This window comes from Seriola dumerili, unplaced genomic scaffold, assembly GCF_002260705.1.
Source record: "Seriola dumerili isolate Sdu_G_001 unplaced genomic scaffold, Sdu_1.0 BDQW01000330.1, whole genome shotgun sequence".
Classification (NCBI taxonomy): Eukaryota; Metazoa; Chordata; class Actinopteri; order Carangiformes; family Carangidae; genus Seriola; species Seriola dumerili.
In genome coordinates this window covers 1,173,256-1,181,849 of record NW_019174585.1, presented here as the reverse complement: position 1 = coordinate 1,181,849, position 8,594 = coordinate 1,173,256, and the positions used below count along the sequence as shown (strand labels likewise).

The 8,594-nt window shown below is 49.8% G+C and overlaps 1 protein-coding gene across 3 annotated transcripts in view; it reads right to left on the bottom strand.

The window, feature by feature from the left end:
- The window catches only part of kiaa0753 (KIAA0753 ortholog), a 30,513-nt gene that overhangs the window by 12,294 nt on the left and 9,625 nt on the right, over positions 1–8,594 (bottom strand). The gene's annotated exons all lie outside the window — the stretch shown is intronic.

The following is an 8,594-nucleotide window of genomic DNA, read 5'->3' as shown; positions in this document are numbered from 1 at the left end:
GTTGCTCTGTGTGCGGGGGGCGATGCGTGGGGGGGGGGGGGGGGGGGCGCCGGCGGTTCGCTGGGTGGCTAGCTCTGCTTGCTGGGTGCAATGTCTGTGCCACAAGGGAAGAGTTTGTCCAAAGTCCACAAGTTTGGTGTCTACGGACTCGGCTCGTCACGCTGAGTAACATATGTCAGCCCCAGCCTTCTGAGTCGCTCCCTTCCGAAGGGTCATCTCTCATATGCTGAGGTGCCACACCATTAAGACTAGTGTGAATGTCACAACGGAAAAGTTTGTCCAAAGTCCACAAGTTTGGTGTCTACGGACTCGGCTCGTCACGCTGAGTAACATATGTCAGCCCCAGCCTTCTGAGTCGCTCCCTTCCGAAGGGCCGCCATGGGCCGTCTCTCATATGCTGCCGGGGGACACGGTTAAATTCTGTGTTTTAATAATTTCCCAAAAATTTTCTCGAAAGTCCACAAATTTGGTGTCTACGGACTCGGCTCGTCACGCTGAGTAACATATGTCAGCCCCAGGCTTCTAAGTCGCTCCCTTCGGAAGGGATGCCTCGTTAAACGTCTCCGAGGCCCGCTTGCTGCGACGAAAAATTTTGTCAAAAGTCCACAAATTGGGTGTCTACGGACTCGGCTCCTCGTACGCTGAGTAACATATGTCAGCCAGCTTCTGAGTGTCATTCGAAGGGGTCATCTCTCATATGCAAGAGGTGGCACATCCATTAGACTAGTGTGAATGTACAGAGGAAAGAGTTTGGTCAAAGTCCAAAGTTTGGTGTCCACGGACTCGCTCGTGCTGAGTAAATAGTACCCCCCTTCTGAGTCGCTCCCTTCCGAAGGGACGCATGGGCGATTCTCATATGCTGCGGGGACACAGGTTAACGATTCTGTGTTTTAATAATTTCGCGAAAAATTTTCTCGAAAGTCACAAATTTGGTGTCTTACTGGATCGGCTCGTACAGCTGAGGATAACATATGTCAGCCCCAGGCTTCTAAGTCGTCCTTCGGAAGGAGTCTCGTTTAAGTCTCCGAGTTTTTCCGCTTGCTGGAGAAAAGATTTTGTCAATAAGTTCCAGCAAGTTGGGTGTCTACGGACTCGGCTCGTCAGCTGAGTAATCTATGTAGCCATGCCTTCTGAGTGTCGCTCCTTCCGAAGGGTCATCTTCATGAATGCGGAGGTGACACATTAAGACAGTGGTGAATGTCACAGGAAAAGTTTGTCAAAGGTCCCACAGTTTGGTGTCCACAGGACTCGGCTGTCACGCTGAGTAACGATATGTAGTCCCAGCCTTCTGAGTCATCCTTCCGGGGAGGGTCGCATGGGCGGTCTCTCATATGCTGCCGGGGGACACGGTTAAATTCTGTGTTTGAATAATTCCCAAAAATTTTCTCGAGTCAATTTGGTGTTACGGACGTCGGCTTCGTCACGCTGAAGTAATATGTCAGCCCCAGGTTCTCTACGTCGCTCCTTCGAAGGGATGCCATCGTTAACGTCTCGAGGCCGCATTTGCTGCGACGACAAAATTTTGTCAAAAGTCACAAATTGGGTGTATACTGGACTTCGGTTGTACGCTGAGTAATATGTAGCCCCAGCCTTCTGAGTCGCTCTTCCGAAGGGTCATCTCTATATGCTGAGGTGGCACAACCATTAAGATAGGTGTGAATGTCAAACGAAAAGTTTGTCCAAAGTCACAAGTTTGGTGTCTACGGACTGGGCCGTCAAGTGAGTAAGCATATGTCAGCCCCGCTTCTGAGTCGCTCTTCGAGGGGCCATGGGCGGTCTCTCATATGACTGCCGGGGACCGTTAAGGATTCTGTGTTTTAATCAATTTCCAAAATTTTCCGTCGAAAGTCACAAATTTGGTGTCTGGAAATCGTGTCAAGCTGAGCATAATATGTCAGCCAGGCTTTCTAGTCGCTCCTACGAAGGGATGCAGTGTTACGTTCGAGGCCGCGCTTGCTGGACGAAAATTTTGTCAAAAGTCACAAATGTGGGTGTCTACGGACTCGGCTCGTCACGCTGAGTAACATATGTGCCCAGCCTTCTGAGTCGCTCTTCGAAGGGTCATCTTCATATGGCTGAGAGTGCCAACACCATTTATAGACTAGTGTGTGGACATGTACACGGAAAGTTTGTCCAAAGTCCACAAGTTTGGTGTCTACGGACTGGCGGCTCGTCACGCTTGAAGTAAAACATTTTGGTTCAGCCCCACCTCTGAATCGCTCCCTTCCGAAGGGCCGCCCATGGGCGGTCTCTCATTATGCTGCCGGGGGGACACGGTTAAATTCTGTGTTTTAATAATTTCCCAAAAATTTTCTCGAAAGTCCACAAATTTGGTGTCTACGGACTCGGCTCGTCACGTGAGTAACATATGTCAGCCCAAGGCTTCTAAGTCGCTCCCTTCGGAAGGGAGGCTCGTTAAACGTTTCCGAGCCGCTTGCTGCGACGAAAAATTTTGTTCCAAAAGTCACAAATTGGGTGTCTACGGACTCGGTCTAGTCACGCTGCAGTAACATATGGTGAGCCCAGCCTTCTGGAGTCGACTCCCTTCCGAAGGGTCATCTTCATAATGTGAGGTCCACACATTGAAGAACTAGTGTGAATTGTCACATCGGAAAGGTTTGTCCAAAGTCCACAAAGTTTGGGTGTCCATCGGCACTCGGCTCGTCAGCTTGAGTACTATTGTCAGCCCAGCTTTAGAGTCGATCGCTTCCTGAAGGCCCCATGGCGGTCGTTACAGTATGCTGCGGGCGGACAAGGTCGTTAAATTTGTGTTTTGCTATTTCCACAAAAATTTTCCTCGAAAGTCCCAAATTTGGTGTCTATGGACTCGGCTCGTCACGTGAAGTAACATATCGTCAGCCAGGCATTCTGAGTACGCTCCCTTCCGGAAGGGATGCTTTCTTCAAGTCTCCAGAGGCCCGCTGCATGGTACGAAATAATTGTCAAAATTGTCAAAATCTGGTGTCTATGGATCGGTCGTAGTGAAGCTTACATGATGTCAGCTCACAGCCTTCTTGAGTGCTCTTCCGAAGGGTATCTCTCATACTGCTGAGGTGGGCCAACACATTATGATAGTGTAATTTCCAACGGAATAAGTTTGTCTAAAGTCCACGTGTTACGGTGTCTCGGCTCGGGCTGTCAAGCTGATGAAACATATGTTCAGCCCAGCCTTCTGAGTCGCTCCCTTCGAAGGGTGCCATGGCGGTCTACATATCTGCGGGGCCGGTTAAATTCTTGTTTATAATTTTCCCGAAAATTTTTCTCAAAGTCACCAAATTGTGTCTCGGACTCGGCTCGTCAGCTGAGTAACATATGTCAGCCACGCAGGTCTCTGTGAGCGTCATCGCTGCCCTTTCGGAAGAGACTGCCTCTCTAGAGAGCGTAATCGATTGAGGCCAGAATAATGCTGGACAAGGAAAAGATTTTGTCAAAGTCCACAAGTTGGGTGTCTAGGACTCGGGCTCGTCACGCTGAGTAACATATGTTCAGCCCAGCCTTCTGAGTCCCTTCGAAGGGTCATCTTCATATGACATCGAGGTGACAACCATTAAGACTAGTGTGAATGTCACAACGGAAAAAGTTCTGTCCAAAGATCCACAAGTTTGGTGTCTACGGACTGGGGCTCGTCACGCTGAGTAACATATGTCAGCCCCAGCTTCTGGAAGTCGCTCCCTTCCGAAGGGCCGCCATGGGTCTCTACATATGCTGCCGGGGGGAACGGTTAATATTGTGTTTTAATAATTTCCCAAAAATTTTATACGAAAACCACACAATTTGGTGTCTAACGGAGACTCGCTCCGGCTCGTCGAGTAAGACATATGTCAGCCCAGGTTCCTAAAGTCGCTCCTTCGGAAGGGATGCCTCGTTAAACGTCTCCGAGGCCCGCTTGGCTGACGAAAAATTTTAGTCAAAAGTCCACAATTGGGGTGTCTACGCGACTCGGGCTCGTCACGCTGAGTAATATGTCAGCCCAGCCTTTCTGAGTCGCTCGCCTTCGCGAAGGGTCATCTCTCATATGCTGAGGTGCCACACCATTAAGACTAGTGTGAATGTCACAACGGAAAAGTTATGTCCAAAGTCTAAAGTTTGGTGTCACGACTGGGCTCGTCAGGCTGAACGAACATATGTCAGCCGCCAGTTCTGAGTCGCTCCTTCGAAGGGCCGCCCATGGGCGTCTCTCATATGTGCGGGGGACCGGTTAAAATTCTGTGTTTAATAATTTCCACAAAATTTTTCGAAAGTCGCACAAATTTGGTGTTACGGACTCGCTCGTCACGCTGAGTAACATTTGTCAGCCCCAGGCTTCTAAGTCGCTCCTTTCGGAAGGGGGATGCCTTGCGTTAAACGTCTCCGAGGCACGCTTTGCTGGACGAAAATTTTGTCAAAAGTTCCACAAAATTGGGTGTATACGGACTCCGAGCTCGTCACGCTTAGTACATATTGTCAGCCCAGCCTTTCTGAGTCGCTCCCTTGGCAAGGTCATCTTCATATGCAGATTGGTGCAACACATTAAGAATAGTGTGAATAGTCAACAGCGGAAAAGTTTTGTCCAAAGTCCACAAGTTCTGGTGTCACTGGGACTCGGCTCGTCACGCACTGAGTAAATATGTAGCCCAGCTTCTGAATCGCTCCCTTCCGAAGGCCGCATGGGGCGTCTCATATGCTGCGGGGGACACGGTTAAATCTGTGTTTTGAATAATTTCCAAAAAATTTTCTCGAAGTCCACAATTTGGTGTCTACGACTCGGCTCGTCACGCTGTAGTAACATATGTCAGCCCCAGCTTCTAAGTCGCTCCTTCGGAAGGGCATGCGTGTAAACTCTCGATGGGCTCCGCTTCTGGACGAAAAATTTTGTTCAAAGTCACAAATTGGGTGTCTACGACGGTCGGCTCGGTCACGCTGTAGTAACATATGTCAGCCCCAGCCTTCTGAGTCGCTCTTCCTTCGTGAAGGGTCATGCTCTCATATAACCTGAGGGTGCGAACATGACATTAAGACTAGTGTGAATGTCACAAACGGAAAAGTTTGGTCCAAAGTCCACAAGTTTGGTGTCTAGGACTGGCTCGTCAGCGCTGAGTAATATATGTCAGCCCCAAGCCTTCTGAGTTCGCTTCCTTTCCGAAAGGGCCGCATGGGGCAGGAGTCTCACATGCTGCCGGGGACACGGTTAAATTCTGTGTTTTTAATTAATTCCAAAAATTTTTCTCGAAAGTCCACAATTTGGTGTCTACGGACTCGGACTCGTCACGCTGAGTAACATTGTCAGCCCAGGCTTCTAAGTCGCTCCCTTCGGAAGGGATGCCTGTTAAACGTCTCCAGGCCGCTTGCTGCGACGAAAATTTGTCAAAGTCCACAATTGGGTGTCTAGGACTCAGGCTCGTCACGCCCTAGTAACATATGTCAGAGCTCTGAGTTCGCTCCGTGTCCGAAGGGTCATCTCTCATATGCTGAGGTGCCACACATTAAGATAGTGTGAATGTCACAACGGAAAGTTTGTCCAAAGTCCACAAGTTTGGGTGTCTACGGACTCGGCTGTCACGCTGGTAACATATGATCCCAGCCTTCTGAGTCGCTCCTTCGAAGGGGCGCCATGGGGGTCTCTCATATGCTGCCGGGGACACGGTAAATTCTGTGTTTTATAATTTCCCAAAATTTTCTCGAAAGTCCACAAATTTGGTGTATACGGACTCGGCTCGTCACGCTGAGTAACATATGTCAGCCCCAGGCTTCTAAGTCGCTCCTCTTCGGAAGGGATGCCTCGTTAAACGTCGTCCGAGCCGCTTGCTGCGAGCGAAAAATTTTGTCAAAAGTCCACAGAATTGGGTGTTAGGACTGGCTCGTCACGTCTGAGTCATATGTCAGCCCCAAGCCTTCTGAGTCGTCCTTCCGAAGGGTCATCTCTCATATGCTGAGGTGCCACACCATTAAGACTAGTTGTGAATGTCACAAACGGAAAAGTTTGTCCAAAGTCCACAAGTTTGGTGTCTACGGACTGGGCTCGTCACGCTGATAACATATGTCAGCCCCAGCCTTCTGAGTCGCTCCCTTCCGAAGGGCCGCCATGGGCGGTCTCTCATATGCTGCCGGGGACACGGTTTAAATTCTGTGTTTAATAATAATTTCCAAAAATTTTCTCGAAAGTCCACAAATTTGGTGTCTACGGACTCGGCTCGTCACGCTGACGTAAATATGTCAGCCCCAGCTTCTAGTCGCTCCCTTGGAAGGGATGCCTCGGTTAAAACGTCTCCGAGGCCTGCTTGCTGCGAACGAAAAATTTTTGTCAAAAGTCCACAAATTGGGTGTCATACGGATCGTCGTCACGCTGACTGTAACATATGTCAGCCCCAGCTTTGATCGCTCTTCCGAAGGGTCTCATCTCTCATATGCTGAGGTGAACACCATTAAGATATGTGTAATGTCAAAGGAAAAAGTTTGTCCAAAGTGCACAAAGTTTTGGTGTTACGGACTGCGGCTTCGTCACGCTGAGGAACATATGTCAGCCCCAGCCTCTGAGTCGCTCCCTTCCGCAAGGGCCGAATGGCGTATCCTCGTCATATGCTGCCGGGGACGGTTAAATTCTGTGTTTAATAATTTCCAAAATTTTCTCGAAGTCAAAAATTTGGTCGTCTACGGACTCGGCTGTCGTCACGGCTGAGTAACATATGTCAGCCCAGGCTATCTAAGTCGCTCCTTCGGAGGGATGCTGTTCAAATGTCTCCGAGGCCGTGCTGCGACCAAAATTTGTTGTCCTGAAAAGTCAAGCAATTGGTGTGTTACGGACTCTGGTCGTCACGCTGAGTAACATACTGTTAGCCCCAACCTTCTGAGTCGCTCCTTCGATAGCGGTATCTCTCATATGCTGAGGTCCGACTGCATCCAAAATTAAGACTAGTGTTGTGTACAAGGGAAAGTTTGTCAAAGTCACAAGTTTGGTGTCTACGGACTGGGCTTCGTGACGTGAGTACTATGTAGCCCACGCCTACTGAGCTCAGCTCCCTTCCGAGGGCCAGCCATGGGCCCGTTCTGCATCAATGCTTGCGCGGGGACACGGTTAATATTTGTTGCGTTGTTCACCATCAATTTCCCAAAACATTTTTCTCGTAAAGTCCACAGAAAGTTTTGGTGTTACGCATCGGCTCGTACGCTGTAGTTAAACATATGTCAGCCAGGCTCTATAGCTCGCTCCTATCGGAGGGAATTTGCCTTCGTTAAACGTCTTCCGGCCGCTTGCTGCGCGATACAAATTTGTACAATACGTCAGCAAATTGGGTGTTCTACGGACTCGGTCATACACGTCTGAGTTCATATTCAGCCCCAGCCTTCTCGAGTCGCTCCCTTCCGAAGGTCACTCCGTCTCTATCGCTTGAGTACCGGTGCCACACCACTTAGCGACTGAGCTCGTGAATGTCACCAACGGAAAAGTTTGTCCAAAAGTACTACACAAGTTTGGTGTTACGCGCGACTGGGCTCGTCACGCTGAGTGAACATATGGTACGCCCCCAGCCTTCCTCGAGTCGCTCCCTTCCGACCGGGCCGCCCACTGGGCGGTCTCTCATATTGCGGCCGGGACCACGGGTTAAATTTCTGCGTGTTTTAATATTTCGCAAAAATTTTCTCGAAAGTCCAGCAAACAGTTTTGTCGCTGTCTACGGAACTCGGCTCGTCACCTGAAGTACACGATATGTCAAGCCCTAGGCTTCTAAGTCCCGCTCCCTTCGGAACGGGATGCCTCGTTATCGAGTCTCGAGGCCCGCTTGCTGCGACGAAAATTATATTTTTCAAAGTCCACAATGGTGTGTCTACGGAACTCGGCTCGTCACGACTGAAGTAACGCATATGTCCAGCCCCAGCCCTTTGCTGACGGTCGCCTCCCTTTCCGAAGGGTCATTCTCATATGTGACCAGGTGCCACACAATTAAGACTGTGATTGAATGTCACAACGGAAATAGTTGTCCAAAGTCAACGAGTCTGTTGTCTACGCGGACGCGCTGTCACCTACGGAGTTGTTAACCTACTGTCAGCCCAGCCTTACTGAGTCGTCGCCATTCCGAATGGGCCCCATGGGGCTGGTCTCTCATCATGCTGCCGGGGGACACGGTTCAATTCTGTGTTTAATAATTTCTTCCAAAAACTTCTCGAAAGTACCACATCTTTGGTTGTCTACGGACTCGGCTCGTCACGCTGATTAACACTATGTCAGCCCAGGCTTTCTAAAGTCGTCCCCTTCGGAGGGATGCTCGTGAAACGTCTCGAGAGGCCGGCTTGCTGCCGAGAGAAGAACCTTTTGTCAAGAAGTCCACAAATTGGGTGTCTACGGCATCGTGCTCGTCACGCGTGAGTAACATAGTGTAGGCCCCAGCCTTCTGAGTGTCCTCGACTTCCGAAGGGTCATATCTCATATGCAGAGGTGCAGACGAATTAGATAGTGTGAATGTACAGACGGAAAGTTTGTCAAAGTCAAAAGTTGGTGGTGTCCACGGACTGGGCTCGGTCACGCTTGAAGTAACATATGTCAGCCCCCAGCTTTGAGTCGCTTGCCCTTACCGAAGGGGATGGCGGTCTCTCATATGCTGCGGGGGACACGGTTAAATTCT